This window comes from Microcaecilia unicolor, chromosome 8 (genome assembly GCF_901765095.1).
Source record: "Microcaecilia unicolor chromosome 8, aMicUni1.1, whole genome shotgun sequence".
Classification (NCBI taxonomy): Eukaryota; Metazoa; Chordata; class Amphibia; order Gymnophiona; family Siphonopidae; genus Microcaecilia; species Microcaecilia unicolor.
Window position 1 is genome coordinate 93,365,594 of NC_044038.1, and position 23,437 is coordinate 93,389,030.

At 46.2% G+C, this 23,437-nt stretch overlaps 1 protein-coding gene across 2 annotated transcripts in view; it reads left to right on the forward strand.

The window, feature by feature from the left end:
• The window catches only part of PROSER3 (proline and serine rich 3), a 265,873-nt gene that overhangs the window by 81,710 nt on the left and 160,726 nt on the right, over nt 1-23,437 (forward strand). For both annotated transcript variants that reach the window (XR_003943137.1, XM_030212288.1), the window contains exons 2-3: nt 20,039-20,142; nt 20,393-20,502. The gene's annotated coding sequence lies outside the window, so the exon portion shown is untranslated. The remainder of the gene's footprint in view (nt 1-20,038; nt 20,143-20,392; nt 20,503-23,437) is intronic.

A 23,437-nucleotide genomic window follows, 5' to 3' on the forward strand; every position in this document is an offset into this window, starting at 1 on the left:
GCATTGTATAAGGATACCCAGGCAGAGATATTAATAAACGGAACTAGATCTGCCTCCCTTCGAGTGGAGCGAGGGGTTCGACAGGGCTGCCCGATGTCACCATTATTGTTTTTAATATATCTCGAACCTCTACTCCGTACTATTCTGTTAGACCAAGAGATACAGGGGGTAACCCTATATAGGGAAAATATCAAAATACTAGCCTTTGCAGACGATATGTTTCTTACTCTCACTCACCCAAGAGCATCAGTAGAGAGACTGTTGGAGGTGATAGATGAGTTCAGCTTCTTCTCTGGGTTACAACTCAACCTGCAAAAATCACTAGCAATGCCAATACCAACGACGCTGAGCTCAGAGTGGGAGGGACATTTTCCATTTCAATGGGCTACAGAACGCTTAAAATATTTAGGGATTATTATCACGGCAGACATAGCCAATGTATACCGAGAAAACATAGACCCATTGAGGAGACGTACACAAGAGCTCTTACAGGGGTGGCAGGGGCTACCATTGTCTTTACAAGGTAGAATTGCATTATACAATATGTTCATATTCCCCAAATGGACATATGTATTTCAAATGATCCCTGCAGTGTTGGGGTACAAAGAGGAGAGGTGGCTCCACAAAGCATTGAAAAGGTTCTTGTGGCAGGGTAAGAGAGCACGTATAGGGCTTAAACAATTAATGAAAACACACAAGAAGGGAGGTTTGGGGTTGTTGGACCTAAAACTGTTCACGATAGCTAGTAGTGCTAGATATCTGTCAGATTGGTTCCGCACAAAAGAGTTTTACTCATGTACGGGGGTGGAAACAACATTAATGGCTCCCTTAAATTTTGCATACTGGCTACACGCTCCGTCGGTTGAATTGCCCACGGTGGGAGCGTATGGTCACATAATCAACCCCCTGCGGAAAGTGTGGCGCTGGATGTGTAAAGCCTTTACATGGAATAGTGCGGCCTCACCCTTGCTTCCCTTGAGGGGTAATCTGGCCTTCCCCGAGGGGGGAACATCTAAGCTGTTTCAGAGATGGACCGCCCGGGGAATACAATATCTATTCCAGGTAGTCACAGAAAGGGGGACCCCTAAAACCTTTCAAAGTATGTGTGATGAGTTTGGGTTAGATCAGGGGGACTACTTTGCTTACCTACAGATTAATCACTATTTAAAGACCCTACCGGGCCAGGGCCTGACTCAGGATATATGGGACACTATGAATGACTTTTTGGGTCTGGAGGCGCAGTTGAAAATACCTTTGAAATACTTTCACCGTACCCTGCGGGATTTGCAGGAAGCAAACGACTGTACTAAAGTGTCAGCCCTCTGGCAAACAGAACTACAGTGGAAGATAGATCCGGGACAGTTGGCAATTTGCCTATCCACAGTACATAAAGTAACAGAGAATGCAATCTGGAGAGAAATGCAATACAAATTTGTTATGCGAATGTATATATCGCCTCACCGAGCCTATAGAGCAACTTTGAAACAGACTGATGATTGCCAAAAATGCGGGAGAGTCGGGGCCACCTTGGGACACATGTTTTGGGCCTGCCCCCTGGTGAAACAGTTTTGGACAGAGCTGGGACTTAAAATTTCACAGATGTGGAAAGTCCGGTGGCGCCCCTCTCCGGGTCAACTGTTTGATAAGTTCATTGTGCAAGGACAATCGCCTGAAGGCTTAAGGGCGTTCTTGAAGCGTTCTGTCTTGATGGGAAAGCGAACAATTTTACAACTATGGCTGCAAAAAGAGGGGCCGAGTGTTTCACAGTGGAGAGGAACCATGATGCAATGTTGTAGGCTGGAAAAAAGAGGAGTTGGAGACCTTGCCTCAAGAAGGGGAGACAGTTTTTGCAAGATCTGGGCTCCATATTGGGACACCCTGACACCAGTTGCAAGAAGCAGACTTCTAAACTGTTAAAAACTGAGTCCACCAGCCGAACAATAGAAAGCTCCTAAGAATGGGAGGGAGGGAGGGGAAGACTGGGGGGGGGGGGGGGGGGGTGGGAGGGGGGGGAAAAGAGGGGAAAAACGTTTGCAACAGATGAGAATGTTTTGAGTGTACAGATGGTGCCAATCACAAAATGTTATTATTGTGTTGGAATGTTTATTATTGTTGCAATAAACAAGATTAATAAAAAAAAAAACTTTGCCAAGCTAACCGCCTTCACTACGTTCTCCGGCAATGATTTCCAGAGTTTAATTACGTGTTGGGTGAAGAAAGATTTTCTCCTATTTGTTTTAAATTACTACACTGTAGTTTCATCGCATGCCCCCTAGTCCTAGTATTTTTGGAAAGCGTGAACAGACGCTTCACATCCACCTGTTCCACTCCACTCAATATTTTATATACCTCTATCATGTCTCCCCTCAGCCATCTCTTCTCCAAGCTGAAAAGCCCTAGCCTCCTTAGTCTTTCTTCATAGGGAAGTCGTCTCATCCCCGCTATCATTTTAGTCGCCCTTCGCTGCACCTTTTCCAGTTCTATATCTTTCTTGAGATGCGGCGACCAGAATTGAACACAATATTCAAGGTGCGGTTGCACCATGGAGCGATACAAAGGCATTATAACATCCTCATATCTGTTCTCCATACCTTTCCTAATAATACCCAACATTCTATTCGCTTTCCTAGCTGCAGCAGCACAATGAGCAGAAGGTTTCAGTGTATTATCAACGACGACACCCAGATCCCTTTCTTGGTCCGTAACTCCTAATATGGAACCTTGTATGACGTAGCTATAATTCGGGTTCTTTTTTCCCACATGCATCACCTTGCACTTGTTGTTCACATTAAACGTCATCTGCCATTTAGCCACCCAGTCTCCCAGTCTCGTAAGGTCCTTCTCTAATTTTTCACAATCCTGTCGCGAGTTAACGACTTTGAATAACTTTGTGTCATCAGCAAATTTAATTACCTCTCTGGTTACTCCCATCTCTAAATCATTTATAAATATATTAAAAAGCAGCGGTCTTAGCACTGACCCCTGAGGAACCCCACTAACTACCCTTCTCCATTGTGAACACTGCCCATTTAACCCCACTCTCTGTTTCCTATCCTTCAACCAGTTTTTAATCCACAATAGGACATTTCCTCCTATCCCATGACCCTCCAATTTCCTCTGTTGCCTTTCATGAGGTACTTTATCAAACGCCTTTTGAAAATCCAGATACACCAATATCAATCGGTTCCCCTTTGTCCACATGTTTACTCCTTCAAAGAATTGAAGTAAATTGGTCAGGCAAGGTTTCCCCACACTAAAGCCGTGCTGACTTGTTCTCAGTAATCCATGTCCTTGGATGTGCTCTGTAATTTGTTTTTAATAATAGCCTCTACCATTTCCACCGCACCGACGTCAGACCAGCGGTCTATAATTTTCCCGGATCTCCCCTGGAACCTTTTTAAAAAAATCGGCGTTACATTGGCCACCCTCCAACTTCCAGTACCAAGCCTGATTTTAAGGATAAATTACATAGCACTACACTGAAGCTCTGCAAGCTCAATTTTTCAGTTCTGTCAGTACTCTAGGATGTATACCATCTGGTCCAGGGATTTTGCTACTCTTCAGTTTGCTGACTGCCCCATTACGTCCTCCAGGTTACTGTGAATTCAGTAAGTTTCTCTGACTCGTCCGCTTGAAATACCATTTCCGACACCGGTATCCCCCCAAATCTTCCTCAGTGAAGACTGAAGCAAAGAATTCATTCAATCTCTCTGCTACTTCTTTACCATCCTTGATCGCCCCTTTTACCCCTCGGTCATCCAGTGGCCCAACCGATTCTCTTGCTGGCTTCCTGCTTTTAATATACCGAAAAATGTTTTTACTATGTTTTTTTTCCTCTAATGCTATCTTTTTTTCTTAATCCCTCTTGGCCTTCTTATCTGTGCCTTGCATTTGCTTTGGCAATCCTTATGTTGCTTGTTGTTATTTCAGGACGGTTCCTTCTTCCATTTTCTGAAGGCGTTTCTTTTAGCTCTAATAGCTTCCTTCACCTCACTTTCAACCACGCCGGCTGTCTTTTGGACTTCCGTCTTTCGGTTGTAATTCGCGGAATATGTTTGACCTGGCCTCTAGGATGGTACTTTGAACAGATCCACGCCTGTTGTACAGTTTTTACCCTCTCAGTTGCCCCTTTAAGTTTTTTTGTTACCGTTCTTCCTCATGCTATATAGTCTCCTTTTTTTAAAGTTAAACGCTAATGTATTTGACTTCCTAGGTATAGTTACTTCAAGGATTCATCTGCTGCAGCTAAAGGAAAGAAATTATCAGGGTAAGACATAATTTTTACCTTCTTCTAGCTTCTTCAGATCCTTTTTCATGTTTCCACTCCCTCCGGCATGTCCATTGTGTTACAAAATCTTGGTATAATCTGCATAAAGGCAAACTTACTTCTAACTCTTTGGCAATGTCACTCACAAATATATTGAACAGAATTGGCCCCAGCACTGATCCTTAAAGCACTTCATTACTCACCTTTCCCTCCTCCGAATGAATTCCATTAACCACCACCCTTTGCGTCTGTCCGTCAACTAGTTCCTAATCCACTTCACCACTTTGGGTCCTATCTTCAGCCTATCAAGTTTATTCAACAGCCTCCTATGAGGAACCGTACCAAAGGCTTTGCTGAAATCTAAGTAGATTACATCTATCGCACATCCTCGATCCAATCTCTGGTCACCCAGTCAAAGAATTCAATGAGATTCATTTGGCATGATTTACCTTTGGTAAACCATGTTGTCTTGGATCTTGCAGCTTATGGATTCTAGTAAATTCACTATCCCTTCCTTCAGCATCGCTTCCATTACTTTTCCAGTAACCGAAGTGAGGCTTCCCAGTCTGTAGTTTCCAGCTTCTTCTCTATCACCACTTTTCTGTTCTGAAGGAGCAAAGTCAAGTCAAACTCAATACCTTCAGTGCCCATGGCTTGCAAGCATTCATGTATGCATGTCAAAACATAGTGGAAAGAAACAAGGTATAGTTCATTTTTGCATTAACATATGTACATTAAATTTTGTGCAATCATGAGTTATTGTGCATAATGTTGCAGTTCTGTATTAGCATATATTTTACATTAACTTTAAAATGACTAGTGAACATGTTAAATACCTTATTTAGCCAAGTATATAATATGCATTCTCCGAGGACAAGCAGGCTGCTTGTTCTCACTGATGGGTGACGTCCACGGCAGCCCCTCCAATCGGAAACTTCACTAGCAAAGGCCTTTGCTAGTCCTCGCTCGCCCATGCGCACCTCGCATGCGCGGCCGTCTTCCCGCCCGAACCGGGCTCGTGTTCGTCAGTCTTCTTTTGTCCGCGCTCGTACGGTCGTGTTTGCGCCGTTCGCCGCCCCTTAAGTTGACCCTCGCGCGTCTTTTTGCCTTTTCACTTCTTTAAAAAAAAAAAAAAGGGATTTCGGAGAAAGGCCTTTCGGTCTTTTTCCCCTTCCCAGTATTTCCAGTTTTGCCCCGTTAAGTTTCCTTTCGTTTTCGGGGTAGGCCCTTTTGAGGCCTCGGGTCGAGTTTTTTCTCTCCCCTTTTTGGTGTCTTACCGCAATTACGAGTTTTGATTTCGCCAGCGTGATTTTTCCGCCATGTCATCGAAGTCCCCAGCGGCCTTCAAAAAGTGCACCCAGTGCGCCCAGGTAATCTCGCTCTCTGATAGACACGCGTCGTGTCTTCAGTGTCTGGGGGCTGGGCACCCCCGGCCCGCAGGCCTGTAGTCTTTGCGCCCTTTTACAAAAAAGGACTCAGGTAGCGAGATTGGCCCAGTGGAACGTGTTGTTCTCAGGGCTCTTCGTCGGCAACAGCACCGGGAGTATCGAGTGCATCGACGTCGACAGCGTCAAGACCTCCGACCTCGGCGGCGACTGTATCGATTGCATCGAGGCATCGACCCTCTGCATCGTCGGTACCGAGACATCGGAAGACTGCGTCGGCGGTACCGGGACCTCCACTAGTGCTGATGTCTTCGGATGGTGGTGCTTCGACTGGAGTGCAGGTGAGAGCTGTCCATTCCCCTGCTGGTGGCGGTGAGCCTTCGGGTGGGTCTCCGCCTATCCTGAGGGCTCCTGCGGTACAGCCCCCCCCGAGACCGACCTTCTTTGGCCTCGGCCCCGAGGAAGCGACGGTTGGATTCTACGTCCTCCTCGTCGGTACCGGGAAGTTCCGGTGACATGCTTCGTTTGAAAAAGTCAAAGAAGCATAGACACCGGTCTCCTTCCCGCATCGGTACCGAGAGCTCTGGGTCGCCGAGGGAGTCGGCACCCAGTAGGCATCTGCACCGGGAGGACCACTCACCCTCTGTTCAGGAGGTGTCGATGCGCTCCACCTTGGACAGCCCAGAACAGCCTCCACGCCCGGAACAGACTCTGACTTCGACGCCTGCATCGGCTTCCATGTCTTTCTCCACAGCCGCCCTGCACGAGAGTCTCCGGGCCGTGCTCCCAGAGATCCTGGGAGAGCTGTTGCGCCCTTCCCCTCCGGTACCGGGGGTGCTTGCACCTCCGGTACCGTCGAGTGAGGCGCCGGCTGGCCCCTTGCCCGGGGTGAGGTCTCCGACATCGGTGCCGCTTGCGGTACCGACTGCGATCGCCTCCCAGGAAGGCTCCCCGACGAGCTAAATGGCAGATGATGTTTAATGTGAGCAAGTGCAAGGGTGATGCATGTGGGAAAAAAGAACCCGAATTATAGCTACGTCATGCAAGGTTCCACGTTAGGAGTTATGGACCAAGAAAGGGATCTGGGTGTCGTCGTCGATAACACACTGAAACCTTCTGCTCAGTGTGCTGCTGCGGCTAAGAAAGCGAATAGAATGTTGGGTATTATTAGGAAAGGTATGGAAAACAGGTGTGAGGATGTTATAATGCCGTTGTATCGCTCCATGGTGCGACCGCACCTTGAGTATTGTGTTCAATTCTGGTCGCCGCATCTCAAGAAAGATATAGTAGAATTGGAAAAGGTGCAGCGAAGGGCGACTAAAATGATAGCGGGGATGGGACGACTTCCCTATGAAGAAGACTAAGGAGGCTAGGGCTATACAGCTTGGAGAAGAGACGGCTGAGGGAGACATGATAGAGGTATATAAAATAATGAGTGGAGTGGAACAGGTGGATGTGAAGCGTCTGTTCACGCTTTCCAAAATACTAGGACTAGGGGGCATGCGATGAAACTACAGTATAGTAAATTTAAAACAAATCGGAGAAAATTTTTCTTCACCCAACGTGTAATTAAACTCTGGAATTCGTTGCCTGAGAAAGTGGTGAAGGCGGTTAGCTTAGCAGAGTTTAAAAAGGGGTTGGACGGATTCCTAAAGGACAAGTCCATAAACCGCTACTAAACGGACTTGGAAAAATCCAAAATTCCAGGAATAAAATGTATAGAATGTTTGTACGTTTGGGAAGCTTGCCAGGTGCCCTTGGCCTGGATTTGGCCGCTGTCGTGGACAGGATGCTGGGCTCGATGGACCCTTGGTCTTTTCCCAGTATGGCATGTACTTATGTGTATATACTTATGTACTTATGTACCTCTCGACGCTCACACCGTGGCCGTGTTTCCACGGAGTCGAGCCGGGCACGGCTTCAGACACAGGTTCATGAACTTGTGTCTGATACCGATGGTGAGGCCTCGTGGGAGGAGGAGGAGGACATCAGGTATTTCTCTGACGAGGAGTCTGATGGCCTTCCTTCTGATCCCACTCCCTCCCCTGAAAGGCAGCTTTCTCCTCCCGAGAGTCTGTCTTTTGCGGCCTTTGTCCGGGAGATGTCTACGGCCATCCCCTTCCCGGTGGTTGTGGAGGACGAGCCCAGGGCTGAAATGTTTGAGCTCGTGGACTATCCTTCTCCACCTAAGGAAGCGTCTACAGTACCCATGCATCATGTCCTAAAAAGACATTGCTGGCGAACTGGACCAAGCCTCTAAGTAATCCCCACATTCCCAAGAAGATCGAGTCCCAGTACCGGATCCATGGGGACCCAGAGCTGATGCGCACTCAGTTGCCTCACAACTCTGGAGTTGTGGATTTGGCCCTAAAGAAGGCTAAGAGTTCTAGGGAGCATGCTTCGGCGCCCCCGGGCAAAGACTCTAGAACCTTAGACTCCTTTGGGAGGAAGGCCTACCATTCCTCTATGCTCGTGGCAAAAATTCGGTCTTACCAGCTCTACACGAGCATACACATACGGAACAATGTGCGGCAGTTGGCGGGCTTGGTGGACAAGCTCCCTCCTGAGCAAGCCAAGCCATTTCAGGAGGTGGTCAGGCAGCTGAAGGCGTGCAGAAAATTCCTGGCCAGAGGGGTATATGATACCTTTGATGTTGCGTCCAGGGCCGCTGCTCAAGGTGTGGTGATGTGCAGACTCTCATGGCTGCGTGCCTCCGACCTGAGAATAGGATCCAGCACGGGATTGCGGACTCGCCTTGCCGTGCGGACAATATTTTTGGAGAGAAGTTCGAACAGGTGGTAGAGCAGCTCCTTGCGACAAGTTCTCCCGCCGGCAGCCTTCAGCTTCTACCTCCACAGGTAAACGTTTTTATGGGGGGAAGGAAGACTGTTCCCTACTCTTCTGGTAAGCGTAGGTACCATCCTCCTTCTCGACAGCCTGCGGCCCAGGCTAAGCCCCAGCGCGCTCGCTCTCGTCAGCAGCTGTGCGCCTCAGCAAGGCCCCACGGCTCCCCAGCAAAAGCAAGGGGCGAGCTTTTGACTGGCTCCAGCAGAGCATAGCCGACATCAACGTGTCAGTGCCGGTCGGGGGGAGGTTGAATGTTTTTCACCAAAGGTGGCCTCTCATAACCTCCGATCAGTGGGTTCTTCAAATAGTCCGGCAAGGATACACCCTCAATTTGGGCCTCCAAACCTCCAAATTGCCCACGGGAGCTCAGTCTTACAGCTTCCAGCACAAGCAGTATTTGCAGAGGAACTCTTCGCCCTTCTCAGCGCCAATGCGGTCGAGCCCGTGCCATCCGGGCAAGAAGGGCTGGGATTCTATTCCAGGTACTTCCTTGTGGAAAAGAAAACAGGGGGGATGCGTCCCATTCTAGTCCTAAGGGCCCTGAACAAATATCTGGTCAAGGAAAAGTTCAGGATGCTTTCCCTGGGCACCCTCTTCCATGATTCAGGAAAACGATTGGCTATGCTCTCTGGACTTGAAGGACGCCTACACGCACATCCCGATACTGCCAGCTCACAGACAGTATCTGCGATTTCAGCTGGGCACACGTCACTTCCAGTACTGTGTGCTACCGTTTGGGCTCGCCTTTGCGCCCAGAGTGTTCACGCTTAGCTGTAGTAGCAGCGGCGCTTCGCAGGCTGGGAGTACACGTGTTCCCCTATCTCGACGATTGGCTGGTGTAGAACACATCCGAGGCAGGAGCTCTACAGTCCATGCAGATGACTATTCGCCTCCTGGAGCTACTGGGGTTTGTGATAAATTACCCAAAGTCCCCATCTGCTCCCAGTACAGAGACTCATAGGAGCTCTGCTGGATTCTCGGACGGCTCGTGCCTATCTCCCAGAGACGAGAGCCAACAACTTGTTGTCCCTCGTCTCGCGGGTGCGAGCGTCCCAGCAGATCACAGCTCGGCAGATGTTGAGATTGCTGGGCCACATGGCCTCCACAGTCATGTGACTCCCATGGCCCGCCTTCACATGCGATCTGCTCAATGGACCCTAGCTTCCCAGTGTTTCTCAAATCCCTGTATTGGTGGACGATTTGGTCCAATTTGACTCTGGGACGTCCTTTCCAAATTCCTCAGCCACAAAAAGTGCTGACTACAGATGCGTCTCTCCTGGGGTGGGGAGCTCATGTCGATGGGCTTCACACCCAGGGAAGCTGGTCCCTCCAGGAACGCGATCTGCAGATCAATCTCCTGGAGTTACGAGCGGTCTGGAACGCTCTGAAGGCTTTCAGAGATCGGCTGTCCCACCAAATTATCCAAATTCAGACAGACAACCAGGTTGCCATGTATTACATCAACAAGCAGGGTGGCACCGGATCTCGCCCCCTGTGTCAGGAAGCCGTCAGCATGTGGCTCTGGGCTCGCCGTCACGGCATGGTGCTCCAAGCCACTTATCTGGCAGGCGGTAAACAACAGTCTGGCGACAGGTTGAGCAGGATTATGCAACCTCATGAGTGGTCGCTCAATTCCTGTGTAGTGCGACAGATCGTCCGAGGTGTGGGGCACCCCCTTGGTAGATCTCTTTGCATCTCGAGCCAACCACAAAGTCCCTCAGTTCTGTCCAGGCTTCAGGCCCACGGCAGACTGGCATCGGATGCCTTCCTCCTGGACTGGGGGGAAGGTCTGCTGTATGCTTATCCTCCCATACCTCTGGGGGAAAGACTTTGTTGAAACTCAAGCAAGACCGAGGCACCATGATTCTGATTGCTCTTTTTTGGCCGCGTCAGATCTGGTTCCCTCTTCTTCTGGAGTTGTCCTCCGAAGAACCATGGAGATTGGAGTGTTTTCCGACCTCATCACACAGGACGAAGGGGCGCTTCTGCATCCCAGCCTCCGGTCTCTGGCTCTCACGGCCTGGATGTTGAGAGCGTAGACTTTGCCTCTTTGGGTCTGTCAGAGGGTGTCTCCCGCATCTTGCTTGTTTCCAGGAAAGATTCCACTAAGAGGAGTTACTTCTTTCTATGGAGGAGATTTTGCCGTCTGGTGTGACAGCAAGGCCCTAGATCCTCACTCTTGTCCTACACAGACCCTGCTTGAATACCTTCTGCACTTGTCTGAGTCTGGTCTCAAGACCAACTCTGTAAGGGTTCACCTTAGTGCAATCAGTGCATACCATTACCGTGTGGAAGGTAAGCCGATCTCAGGACAGCCTTTAGTTGTTCGCTTCATGAGAGGTTTGCTTTTGTCAAAGCCCCCCGTCAAACCTCCTACAGTGTCATGGGATCTCAATGTCATTCTCACCCAGCTGATGAACCTCCTTTTGAGCCACTGAACTCCTGCCATCTGAAGTACTTGACCTGGAAGGTCATTTTCTTGGTGGCAGTTACTTCAGCTCGTAGAGTCAGTGAGCTTCAGGCCCTGGTAGCCCAGGCCCCTTACACCAAATTTCATCATAACAGAGTAGTCCTCCGCACTCACCCTAAGTTCTTGCCAAAGGTTGTGTCGGAGTTCCATCTGAACCAGTCAATTGTTTTGCCAACATTCTTTCCCCGTCCTCATTCCTGCCCTGCTGAACGTCAGCTGCACACATTGGACTGCAAAAGAGCATTGGCCTTCTATCTGGAACGGACACAGCCCAACAGACAGTCCGCCCAATTGTTTGTTTCTTTTGATCCCAACAGGAGGGGAGTGGCTGTGGGGAAACGCACCATATCCAATTGGCTAGCAGATTGCATTTCCTTCACTTACGCCCAGGCTGGGCTGGCTCTTGAGGGTCATGTCACGGCTCATAATGTTAGAGCCATGGCAGCGTCGGTAGCCCACTTGAAGTCAGCCACTATTGAAGAGATTTGCAAAGCTGCGACGTGGTCATCTGTCCACACATTCACATCTCATTACTGCCTGCAGCAGGATACCCGACGCGACAGTCGGTTCGGGCAGTCAGTGCTTCAGAATCTGTTCGGGGTTTAGGATCCAACTCCACCCCCCTAGGCCCATGTTTATTCTGTTCCAGGCTACACTCTCAGTTAGTTGGAAAAATTGTTAGGTCAATCTCAGTTATGTCCTTGCCGTTGCGAGGCCCAATTGACCATGTTTGTTGTTTTGAGTGAGCCTGGGGGCTAGGGGGGATACCTCCATCAGTGAGAACAAGCAGCCTGCTTGTCCTTGGAGAAAGTGAATGCTACATACCTGTAGAAGGTATTTCTCCGAGGACAGCAGGCTGATTGTTGTCACATACCCGCCCGCCTCCCCTTTGGAGTTGTGTCTTCCCTTGTTTTGTCTTGCTACATATGGGACTGACGAACCACGAGCCGGTTCGGGAGGGAAGACGGCCGCGCATGCACGGTGCGCATGGGCGCGTGAGGACTAGCAAAGGCCTTTGCTAGTGAAGTTTCCGATTGAGGGGCTGCCGTGGATATCACCCATCAGTGAGAACAATCAGCCTGCTGTCCTCGGAGGAATACCTTCTACAGGTATGTAGCATTCGCTTTACTATTAATGCACGGTACATTGTGGTGCTCATTTTCAAAGCAGATGGACATCTTAAAATGCCTAAAAATAATGTCCTTCTGCATTATCACTGCATTTGGCTATCTTCTGTAAAAATTGATCCATCAGTTTACTTGCTTTATTATCAAAATCTCACATAGAGAAACATGTGTCACAATGTGAGGCGTTGACTGATCAGTAGTTTGAGGAAGCTTTGCAATACAGTATGCTGCCTTAGTCTATTTGGGATATGTCAAACACATTTATGAGGGTAGCTTAGGTCTACAGTATTGACATGAGATTTCACTTGCTTCTGGCAACAAAGGTGAAAAAGGCATTCTTTGTAACTATAGAGATGTGAGAGTTTAGATTTAACTTGGAATCTAGTAGAATGCCTCTGCTACCTCAGATTTGGAAGTTAGGAAACACCATCCAGTATTAGCCTTCCATGCACTAAGGAGTCCAAGAAGCTACCAACAATTAATAGCTGGATTTTATTGTTAACAGAAACTCAGTTCCAGACCTCTGCAAGGCAGTCATTTACACTTTGTGCACTTCTCTCTCGGTTCCTAAAGAGAAAAACCTGAATGTTGTCAGCGGAATGCCGGAAACTAGATTTTCTAATGATACCCATTAAAGGTCAGATTTTCAAGGTGTATTTGTTTCTCTACCGGTCTTGGCAAATGCCTTACGGTACTATGTAAGCCACATTGAGCCTGCAAATAGGTGGGAAAATGTGGGATACAAATGTAACATATAAATAAATATCAAAACTGATCATATTATGATCACTGTTATCAAGCGGCCCCAGTACCATAACGTCCCTCACTAGATCATGCGCTCCACTAAGTCTAGAATTTTTCCCTTCTCTCGTTGGCTCTCCTGCACCAGCTGCTCCATAAAGCTGTCCTTGATTTCATCAAGGAATTGCACCTCTCTAGCATGTCCCGATGTTACATTTACCCAGTCTATATTTGGGTAATTGAAGTCACCCAATATTATCGCATTGCCCATTTTGTTTGCGTCTCTGATTTCTTTGCGTCTCTGATTTCTTTTATCATTTCTGTGTCTACCTGCTCATCCTGGCGAGGCGGACGATAGTACACTCCTATCACCGTCCTTTTCCCTTTTATACATGGAATTTCAACCCACAATGATTCAAAGGTGTGGTTTGTGTCCTGCTGAATTTGTAATCTATCTGAGTCCAGGCTCTCGTTAATATACAATGCTACCCCTCCACCAGTCCGGTCCAGCCCTATCCCTACGATATACTTGTACCCCGGTATGACAGTGTCCCACTGGTTATCCTCCTTCCACCAGGTCTCAGTAATGCCTATTATATCCAATTTTTCATTTAGTGCAATATATTCCAACTCTCCCTCTTATTTCTTAGACTCCTAGCATTTGCATATAGACATTTCAGAGTATGTTTTGTTGTTCCTATTTGCATGATGCTTAGTGCTTGACACTATTGATTTGCCATCTTTTGTCTGATCTTTAGTTGTATTTAAGGGCACCTGGCCTACCACGGTCTCTTGTGTAACCTCACTATCCAGAAACCCTGTCTTCCCTGTTTGTGAGGTATCCTTGCAAGATACCTTATCCCGAACCATGTGCTGTGTGCGACTGTCGGCCTTTCCCCCATATCTAGTTTAAAAGCTGCTCTATCTCTTTTTTTTGAATGCTGACGCCAGCATACTGGTCTCACCCTGGTTAAGATGGAGCCCATCGTTTTCGGAATAGGCTCCCTCTTCCCCAGAATGTGCCCAGTTCCTAACAAATCTAAACCCTCCTCCCTGCACCTTCGTCTCTTCCACGCATTGAGACTCCGTAGCTCTGCCTGCCTCTTGGGGCCTGCGCGTGGAACGGGTAGTATTTCAGAAAATGCCATCCTAGAGGATCTGGTTTTTGAGCTTTTCTTCCTAAAAGCCTAAATTTAGCTTCAGAACCTCACTCCCACATTTTCCTACGTCATTGGTACCCACATGTACCAAGACAGCTGGCTCCTCCCCCAGCACTATCTAAAATCCTGTCTAGGTGCCCCTTGAGGTCCACCACCTTTGCACCAGGTAGGCAAGTCACCAGGTGATCCTCACGCCCACCAGCCACCCAGCTATCTACATTCCTAATGATTGAATCGCCAAGTATGACAGCTGCTCTAACCTTTTCCTCCCGGTCAGCCATTGAAGATATATCTTTGGTGCGAGAGGATAGTACATCTTCTGGTGGGTACGTCCTGGCTACAGGAGTTCTTCCTATATCACCTTCTGGGAGTCCTCCCTCCTCCAAGGTTGCACAGAGGCTACCTGACTGGAGGTTTGAGCTCTCTACAAATCCCTGTAGGTCTCCTCTATGTATTTCTCTGTCTCCCTCATCTCTGCCAAATCTGCTACTCTAGCCTCGAGAGAACGAACATGCTCTCTGAGGTCTAGGAGCTCTTTGCATCGGGCACACAGATATGACATCTCACCAACTGGGAGATAATCATACATATGGCACTCAATGCAAAAGACTGGGTAGCACCCCTCTCGCTGCTGGACTGCTGACTCCATCTTAGTGTTTTCAAGTTTCTCAATTTTGTAAGAGTTCCTACAGTATTAAGAATTTCAGTTTGATATAAAGTGATTTTAGTTTATATATTGTATGATCCTTGTAGTGATAACTACTGTATATAGTTCTATAAGAGCACTCCTAGCTTATTACCCTAAAATGTTAGGCTATCACTTTGAGTTCTAAGCTATGGAATGCATGGACTTCATTAATCCAGTTGATGGGAAGATTTACAAATTAAAGTGCCACACAACATGTAAATCCAGTCAATGGTTTACATTTTGCAATGTCTGTGCAAGAAATTTTACGTTGGTAAAACTGAATGTAAATTTTCCATCTGATCGAGTGAGCACAAATTGTGTGTGACCTACAATCTCACATTGCGGAGACTTCTATCATTCCTTGAGTCTTTCCAATGCTGGGCTATTGACAGCGTTTCTTAAAGCATCCATGGAGATGATTTAAGCAAATGATTGTTACAGTTGGAACTATGTTGGATCTTCAAGTTAAAGACTTTGGAACTTGTGGATTGAATTCTGCTTTACATTGGACAGTGTTTCTTTGATGAATTTGTGATTGTATTATGTGATGATGTTTTCAGCTTTGATTGGTTGCTGGATGCTTGGCGTCCTGTTTGAGTGTTAACATCATTTTCCTCCAGCTGTCTTGCAGTGGAGAAACTACCTGCTAGTATGTTCGAGTTAGATTTTCTAGAGCATGTTCCTGGTTTGTTCGTTTTTTTTTTTCTTGTTTTGTGAGCTCTTAAACTTAAGTTTGACCTTTTTGACTGCAGATTTGGAGCATAGTGAGGTTTTCAGAAGAAGCTGGAGCAAAAACAGTTCCATCGGGACCACACTGTTGTTTATCCTGCCAAGTCCGAGCGATCATGGATTGGGATACAGCACCATTAAGATAAATGCTCAGGTTTTGTGATTGTATTTGCATGACACTAATATGTTGAAGATTGATTTTGATGTTACAGCTCTTGATTTTATTTGCACACTTCAATTTTTGATTGCACAATTTAGCAACATTGTATTGGAGGTTTTTTGACTGATGATTAACTTTTTAAACTGTGTACATGTGGATTCACTGATACAGCGGTCCAGTTCTCTGTGCAGTTGTTTGCCACAGTTGTATGAGGTCCTTTTCCTCCTCCTATTTTTTCAAAAAAAAAGTGGGAGTGTCAGTACAATGATTCACTGTGTGTTTTGGGTTAGTATATAAAACATAAACAGAAGTAAAGGGCCTTCTGTGACAGGGTCCAATTCTCATGGAGGATCGATTGCCTTTGATTTTTTTTGCTTGGCTCTTAAGAGGGCAAAGCTAAGATCTAAAGGTTACTCTGAGCCTTAAGATTGTTGGTTGTTAAGAGATATATGGAGGTCACTGATAACTTTCATAGATCTGATAGATTGACCTTTTCAGTAGTTCAAAGAAAGGTGAAACTGCTTCCAAAGCTACACTTGCTCATTAGTTGAAGGAAATGATCTCTTATTCTTACTTTGTGACAGGTAAACACACACCTTCAGTGCTTAAAGCCCACTCCACTAGAAGAATGACCACTTCGGCAGAGCTCAAATTTGTGGCTCTGTTGGAATTTTGTAAAGCAGCAATATGGTCCTCTCTGTTCATACATTTTCTAAGCATTACAGACTTGATATCGTGGTGAGGGATGAAGCCTCCTTCAGTACTGTTGTTACTTCAGTGGGGGCTTCTGGTTCCCTCCCTTTTTGAGGACTGTTTTATTACATCCCACAAGTCCTGGACTGATCTGGTGGAGTAAGGAAGGCAAAATTAGATCTTACCTGCTAATTTTCTTTCCTTTTGTCCCACCAGATTAGTCCAGATACTTACTCTGCCTGACTTCTCTGCAATTATTCTTTATTTACAGTTAGTCTTCTCTGCTCGCAGTTCAGATTCTTCTTGTGGTACTATTCCTCTTGCCTGTTTTTTGTTAAATTAATGTTGTTGGGGTTTTTTTTTTTTTGTAATATAAAGGAAGAAAAGTTTGTTTTCTACTCTCCTAGAAGGGTTTAAATGCTTTGATATTACAATGCTATATTGCTAGAGCTACACAGGATCCTTATGGACAGCACAATTCTGTACTCTCTATCTCTACCTGCTGGCCAATGGTCACAATACCCACAAGTTCTGGACTGATCTGGTGGGACTAAAGTAAAGAAAATTAACAGGTCAGATCTAATTTCTTCTTGGTTTGTTGCCCTTCCCCCCAACTAAAAATATGCTATGTTGGCACTTAGGAAAAGTGCCCAGAAAGTGGAGGAGAAGAGAGAGGGGGCGAGGGTGTGTCAGAAGGGTTTGAAAGTGGAGAGAGAGAGTGTGAGTGAGTGCCAGGAAGTATGGAGGAACAAAAGGGAGAGGAAGTGTGCATTGTGGAGGGGGAACTGAGAGATGTGAGGGGAAGGCATGAGGAGTGAAAAAGATAAAGGAGGGAGAGGGGTATAGGCGATGGGGGGGGGGGAGAAATAAGAGGTGAAGAAAGGAGAGAAGGGAGAAAACTGCTGAGAAGGGTGGATGAAGGAGAGATAAGTGTTAAGGGTCAGAAGAGGTGAAGGATGAGGGAAATGTGGAGCTGAGAAACATGAATGTGTGTGGGGAGTGAGGGGTGTGAGGAGGAGAGGTGAATGGAAGAAAATAAGTGGCATAAAGAGAAACAAGGAAAGGGTAAACGAAGAAACATTTTTCTTTAGCTTTTGTTATAGGTTTCAAGAGGATGAGAAAATCAAAGGAAATGCTGAGAATAAGAAGAAAACATTTAGAAATGAGATAAGAAATGTAAAGGTTGAAAATTTGTTATTTTGTCACCCTACTTCAGTTACAACTAAGCAGGTGGAAAGGTTGAAGCTGCTGGGGGGGGTGTGAGAAAGAGAGGAGGGTGTGTGTGCGTGTACCAATAAATTCATCCTCTCCTACTAACAAAGTAGACAAACTATACCTTTGACTACAAACAAGGGCACAAGTGGATCTAACCCGCATGGAGTGACAGGTATGGTTGTAATCACCTTAGTGGGCAGACTAGATTGACTGCAGATAAAGACCAATATGGCCTTTTACTACATAACTATGCTACTATGATTATCCACTCTTTAAAAAAATACAAAGACTAGGCAACACACTGTGAAGTTACTAAGGAGTACACTTGAAACCAATCTGAGTAAATAGTCCAGACACAGTTAAGCTCTGGAACTTATTACTGGAGGATGTGGTAAAAGCAATTGGTGTAGTTGGGTTTTAAAGAGGTTTGGATAAATTCTTGAAGAAAAGTCCATAAAGTGGTATTGAGATAAGTACATAAGTAATGCCATACTGGAAAAGACCAAGGGTCCATCGAGCCCAGCATCTTGTCCACGACAGCGGCCAATCCAGGCCAAGGGCACCTGGCAAGCTTCCCAAACGTACAAACATTCTATACATGTTATTCCTGGGATTTTGGATTTTTCCAAGTCCGTTTAGTAGCGGTTGTATGGACTTGTCCTTTAGGAAACCGTCCAACCCCTTTTTAAACTCTGCTAAGCTAACCGCCTTCACCACATTTTCCGGCAATGAATTCCAGAGTTTAATTACACGTGGGTGAAGAAAACATTTTCTCCGATTTGTTTTAAATTTACTACACTGTAGTTTAATCGCATGCCCCTAGTCCTAGTATTTTTGGAAAGCGTGAACAGACGCTTCACATCCACCTGTTCCACTCCACTCATTATTTTATATACCTCTATCATGTCTCCCCTCAGCCGTCTCTTCTGCAAGCTGAATAGCCCTAGCCTCCTTAGTCTTTCTTCATAGGGAAGTCATCCCATCCCCGCTATCATTTTTAGTCGCCCTTCGCTGCACCTTTTCCAATTCTACTATATCTTTCTTGAGATGCGGCGACCAGAATTGAACACAATACTCAAGGTGCGGTCGCACCATGAAGCGATTATAACGGCATTATAACATCCTCACACCTGTTTTACATACCTTTCCTAATAATACCCAACATTCTATTCGCTTTCCTAGCCGCAGCAGCACACTGAGCAGAAGGTTTCAGTGTGTTATCGACGACGACACCCAGATTCCTTTCTTGGTCCGTAAGTCCTAACGTGGAACCTTGCATGACGTAGCTATAATTCGGGTTCTTTTCTCCCCACATGCATCACCTTGCACTTGCTCACATTAAACGTCATCTGCCATTTAGCCGCGCAGTCTCCCGGTCTCGTAAGGTCCTCTTGTAATTTTTCACAATCCTGTCGTGAGTTAACGACTTTGAATAACTTTGTGTCATCAGCAAATTTAATTACCTCGCTAGTTACTCCCATCTCTAAATCATTTATAAATATATTAAAAAGCAGCGGTCCTAGCACAGACCCCTGAGGAACCCCACTAACTACCCTTCTCCATTGTGAATACTGCCCATTTAACCCCACTCTCTGTTTCCTATCCTTCAACCAGTTTTAATCCACAATAGGACATTTCCTCCTATCCCATGACCCTCCAATTTCCTCTGTAGCCTTCATGAGGTACCTTGTCAAACGCCTTTTGAAAATCCAGATACACAATATCAACTGGCTCCCCTTTGTCCACATGTTTGTTTACTCCTTCAAAGAATTGAAGTAAATTGGTCAGGCAAGATTTCCCCACACAAAAGCCGTGCTGACTCGGTCTCAGTAATCAATGTCCTCGGATGTGCTCTGTAATTTTGTTTTTAATAGCCTCTACCATTTTCCCCGGCACCGACGTCAGACTCACCGGTCTATAATTTCCCGGATCTCCTCTGGAGCCTTTTTAAAAAATGGGCGTTACATTGGCCACCCTCCAATCTTCCGGTAAAATCTTCGATTTTAAGGATAAGTTGCATATCACTAGCAGTAGCTCCGCAAGCTCATTTTTCAGTTCTATCAGTACTCTAGGATGAATACCATCCGGTCCAGGAGATTTGCTACTCTTCAGTTTGCCGAACTGCCCCATTACGTCCTCCAGGTTTACCGTGAAGTCAGTAAGTTTCTCCGACTCGTCCGCTTGAAATACCATTTCAAGACCTAGGGAAAGTTACTTCTTATCCCTGGGAGCAAGTAGCATGGAATCTTGCCCTGTTTTGGGGTCCTTCCAGGTGTTGGTGATCTGGATTGGCCACTTGTAAACAGGAGGCTGGGCTAGGTGGACCTTTGGTCTGACACAGTATAGCAATTCTTATGTTCTTACGGTGTTATGATTTGTGACAGTATTGTCCTTGAATATATATGAGAGTCTATTGATAACATAAATTTGATGACAAAAGGTAAGAGGTGTTTGCTGGAGAGTGAACATACAGTGCACTTTTATTTTGATGATGATGAAATTTAAAAGCATTTTTGTTTCTGAAATTGTTTCTCCTATAATGTGCTTTGATTATAGTGGTAGCTGACGATTCTGAATCTGGCTTTCGCAGAAGAAAGAAGAAAGATACCTTCAGCTCAAGATCAGGCCATTCCAGCCAACTGGGCAGGCATGAATTTCAGGTATGGACAACTAGAATAATATTTAAACAGTATTGTCACTTCATTGTTTTAAACTGGTATGTTTTAGTGTTAAAAGTGAAAGATTGATAGAACTCACAGTAAATTGCAGGCTTACTACTCTGTCTATGAAAATTCCCAGGCTCTGTAGCCTGAGGCTTGTTCGTTTGGCTGTTGAGCATGTGATAGGAGGTGAACAATTGACTTCATATCACTGCTAATGTTGAATCTTCCTGTTACTTTTTCTCTGCAGTACAGCTGTGTTCTCTAACCAAGGCGACCCCTTCCCAGAGCCAAGAAGAAACTAGAACCCACTACCATCCTTCAGAGGCTCAACAGCTGACCCCTGAGCAAAAGCAAACAGTAAGGGAAATAGAGAAGACAGCAACTGTGAAACTTCTTTTCCAAACTCAAGTGAGATACTAACCAACCACCTAGGACCCCGGGGCTCATTTTCAAAGCACTTAGACTTACAAATTTCCATAGTAACTTGTGGAACTTTATAAGTCTAAGTGCTTTGAAAATAGGCCTCATAGTTCCTAAACTGATAACTCTCCCGGGGGGGGGGGGGAGGGGAGAGGGGGGAGGGGAGAACAATGCAGAAAACCTTGTGGTAGATCCGTGCCTTTTCCACAAAATTACCAATTGCCAAAATAATGTGGCATGCTGTAAGCAATGTGTATGCAAATTACTGTTGCCTTAAAATCGTGGAATGCGCCGCTCATTGCTAAATGTTACCCTCCTTTTCAGAGCCTGAGCAATGATTGGCTCAGGTACTGACAGGATGGGTGGCATTTAAAAAAAGAAAAACATACTGGCATTGACCCCCCCCCCCCCCCCCCCCATGAATTTCTCCTTGATCTGAGCCTCTAATTCTTAATAGCACCCTTCCGCCCCAACTTAGTGAAAAAAAATTCCCTACAGCCCCCCCCCCCCCCAATCCTCTCCTAGATACCAATTTTTTAAGTTGTAAGGAGGGGGGTCAAAGGTGCCTTAGACACTAGGGATTTGTTTTTTTAATAAGCTGGAGGGCATGGGGGAGGTGGGTGAGCAGGGTAGGGGGTGCCACTAGACACCAGGGATCTAAAATTTAAGTTGAGAGGGAAAGGGGAAGGGAGCAAGGAGGGGCCACTAGACTACCAAGGAAAATGGTTGAACTGTGGATTGGGTAGAGGGTAAGGTCAGATCCTTGGGAAGGGGAGCTAATAGACCCACCAGGGTGCTGATGCAAGGTTTCTGGGTCAGGGTGGTTGGGGGGGGGGGGTGCTGCCGCTGATAGAGGATCGGTGCAGGCCCTGGGTTCAGAGGTCAGCTTGAGCCCAGATGGAAGAAGCCTGCAGGGCATTTGTCTGGTGCAAGATTCTTGACCAGAAGGAGCCATTGTGGGTCGTCTTTTGGGAGCAGTTGGCAGATAGAAGCTCCAGAAGGGGGAAACTCCAGACCCTGAAGCTGCTGAATGTGGAGCTAAGGTATGTCCTCACTGCTTTAGGCGGTGTCCCTCACATTCCACCTGACACTATTAACAAAACATACTGAAAAAACTCTTGATTCAATATGGTTGCCTAAATGTCTTGAGGCGGTTTAGAGGAAGGTGACAAAAATGGTACAGGGTTTGTGACATAAGATGTATGAGAAGAGACTGGAGGACTTGAATATGGTATACGCTAGAGAAAAGGAGAGATTACTTGAAAGATATTCAAATAAATCTCTTCCAGAGACTTAGGGGCGATAGAACTAGGGGACATGAATGGAGGTTCTGGGGTGGTAGCCTTAGGAATAATATCAGGAAATACTTTTTCACAGAGTGGGTAGTTAGACACTTGGAATGCCTTTCTGGAACAGTTGGTAGAGTCAACAAAAGGTGAGCAAATTCAAAAATGTATGAGAAAGACACAAGGGATGCCTAAGTAAAGGATGGAAACACATCATGGCTGTTGAGGTATTATCTTGAGAAATGGTAGTGGGAACTGAGGCTGATCTCGGACAGATTTGTATGGTCTGTGTCCAGCAAATGGCAGAAGACTGAAAAAGATTAGCCAAATCTAGCATGGGGGAACTGAGGCCGGTGCCAGAAAGACTTCTACAGCCTGTGTCCTCCAAATGGCAAAAGACAGGTGAAACTTTGGCAAATCCATGTTGTAGATCACTTTATTGTCATGTGCTGCGAGTGAGGGTGCTGTTCAGCTCAGAGAGGAGGAGAAGACATGTTGACTGTTAAGTTGAATACATAAGAACATAAAAATAGTCATACTGGGTTAGACCAATGGTCCATCTATCCCAGTATTCTTTTTCCAGTAGTGGCCAAACCAGGTCACAAGTACCTGGCAGAAACTCATATAGCAGCAAAATTCCATCTTACCAGTCCCATAGCAGCAGTTGCTTCCACGCGCCTATGGACTTTTCCTCCAGGAACTTGTCTAAACCTTTTTTTTAAAACCCAGATATGTTAATTGCTGTTACCATAACCTCTAGCAGCGAGTTACAGTTTAACTATTCATTGAGTGAAAAAAGTATTTCGTCCTGTTTTAAAAGTATTTCCATGTAATTTCATTGAGTGCCCCCTAGTCTTTGTACTTTTGAAAGAGTAAAAAATTGATCCACTTTTACCCATTCTATACCACTCAGGATTTTGTAGACCCCCAATCATATCTCTCCTCATCCGTCTCTTTTCCAGGCTGAAGAGCCCTAATCTCTTTAGCCTTTCCTTATATGAGAGAGTTCCATCCCTTTATCGTTTTGGTCGCTGTTCTTTTGAACCTTTTCTAATTCCGCTTTGTCTTTTTCCTTGTCATCAGCAGCAGATGAATCCATTACGAATGGGTTGTGTCCACCTACCAGCAGGGGGAGATAGAGAACACTGAAAACCATAGTGCCTCTAGGACGGCTAGCTCCATCTGCCTCTCAGTATTTCTCTATCTCCCAGCAGGATTGGACGCAGCTTGTTCAGCTCTTTGAAGATTCTGCCTGGGGTGGCTCCTGTGCTTTTGCCAGTTGTAGCAGGGGTGTTGTGGCTAAGTGGAGCCCACTTTAAAGGCACATAGGTTCGCCCTTTCCCTGCCTTCCCCTTCCCCCTGTGTGGGTGCAGGCATATAGGTTCGCCCTTTCCCTGCCTTTCCCACCCTCTCCTGCCTCTGGAGTACCTCTGAAGCTGTTTGCCTCCAACTTTCCTCACAGCGTTAAAAAAACAAAATCGTGCTTTGACAGCGCTGCTATTTCTGAGGCTTTTCCTGACTGTGCAGCGTGACCGGTGCTCATGGACTTGGTCCTTTGAGGTAAGAGCAGTACTCAGCTCCTCCGG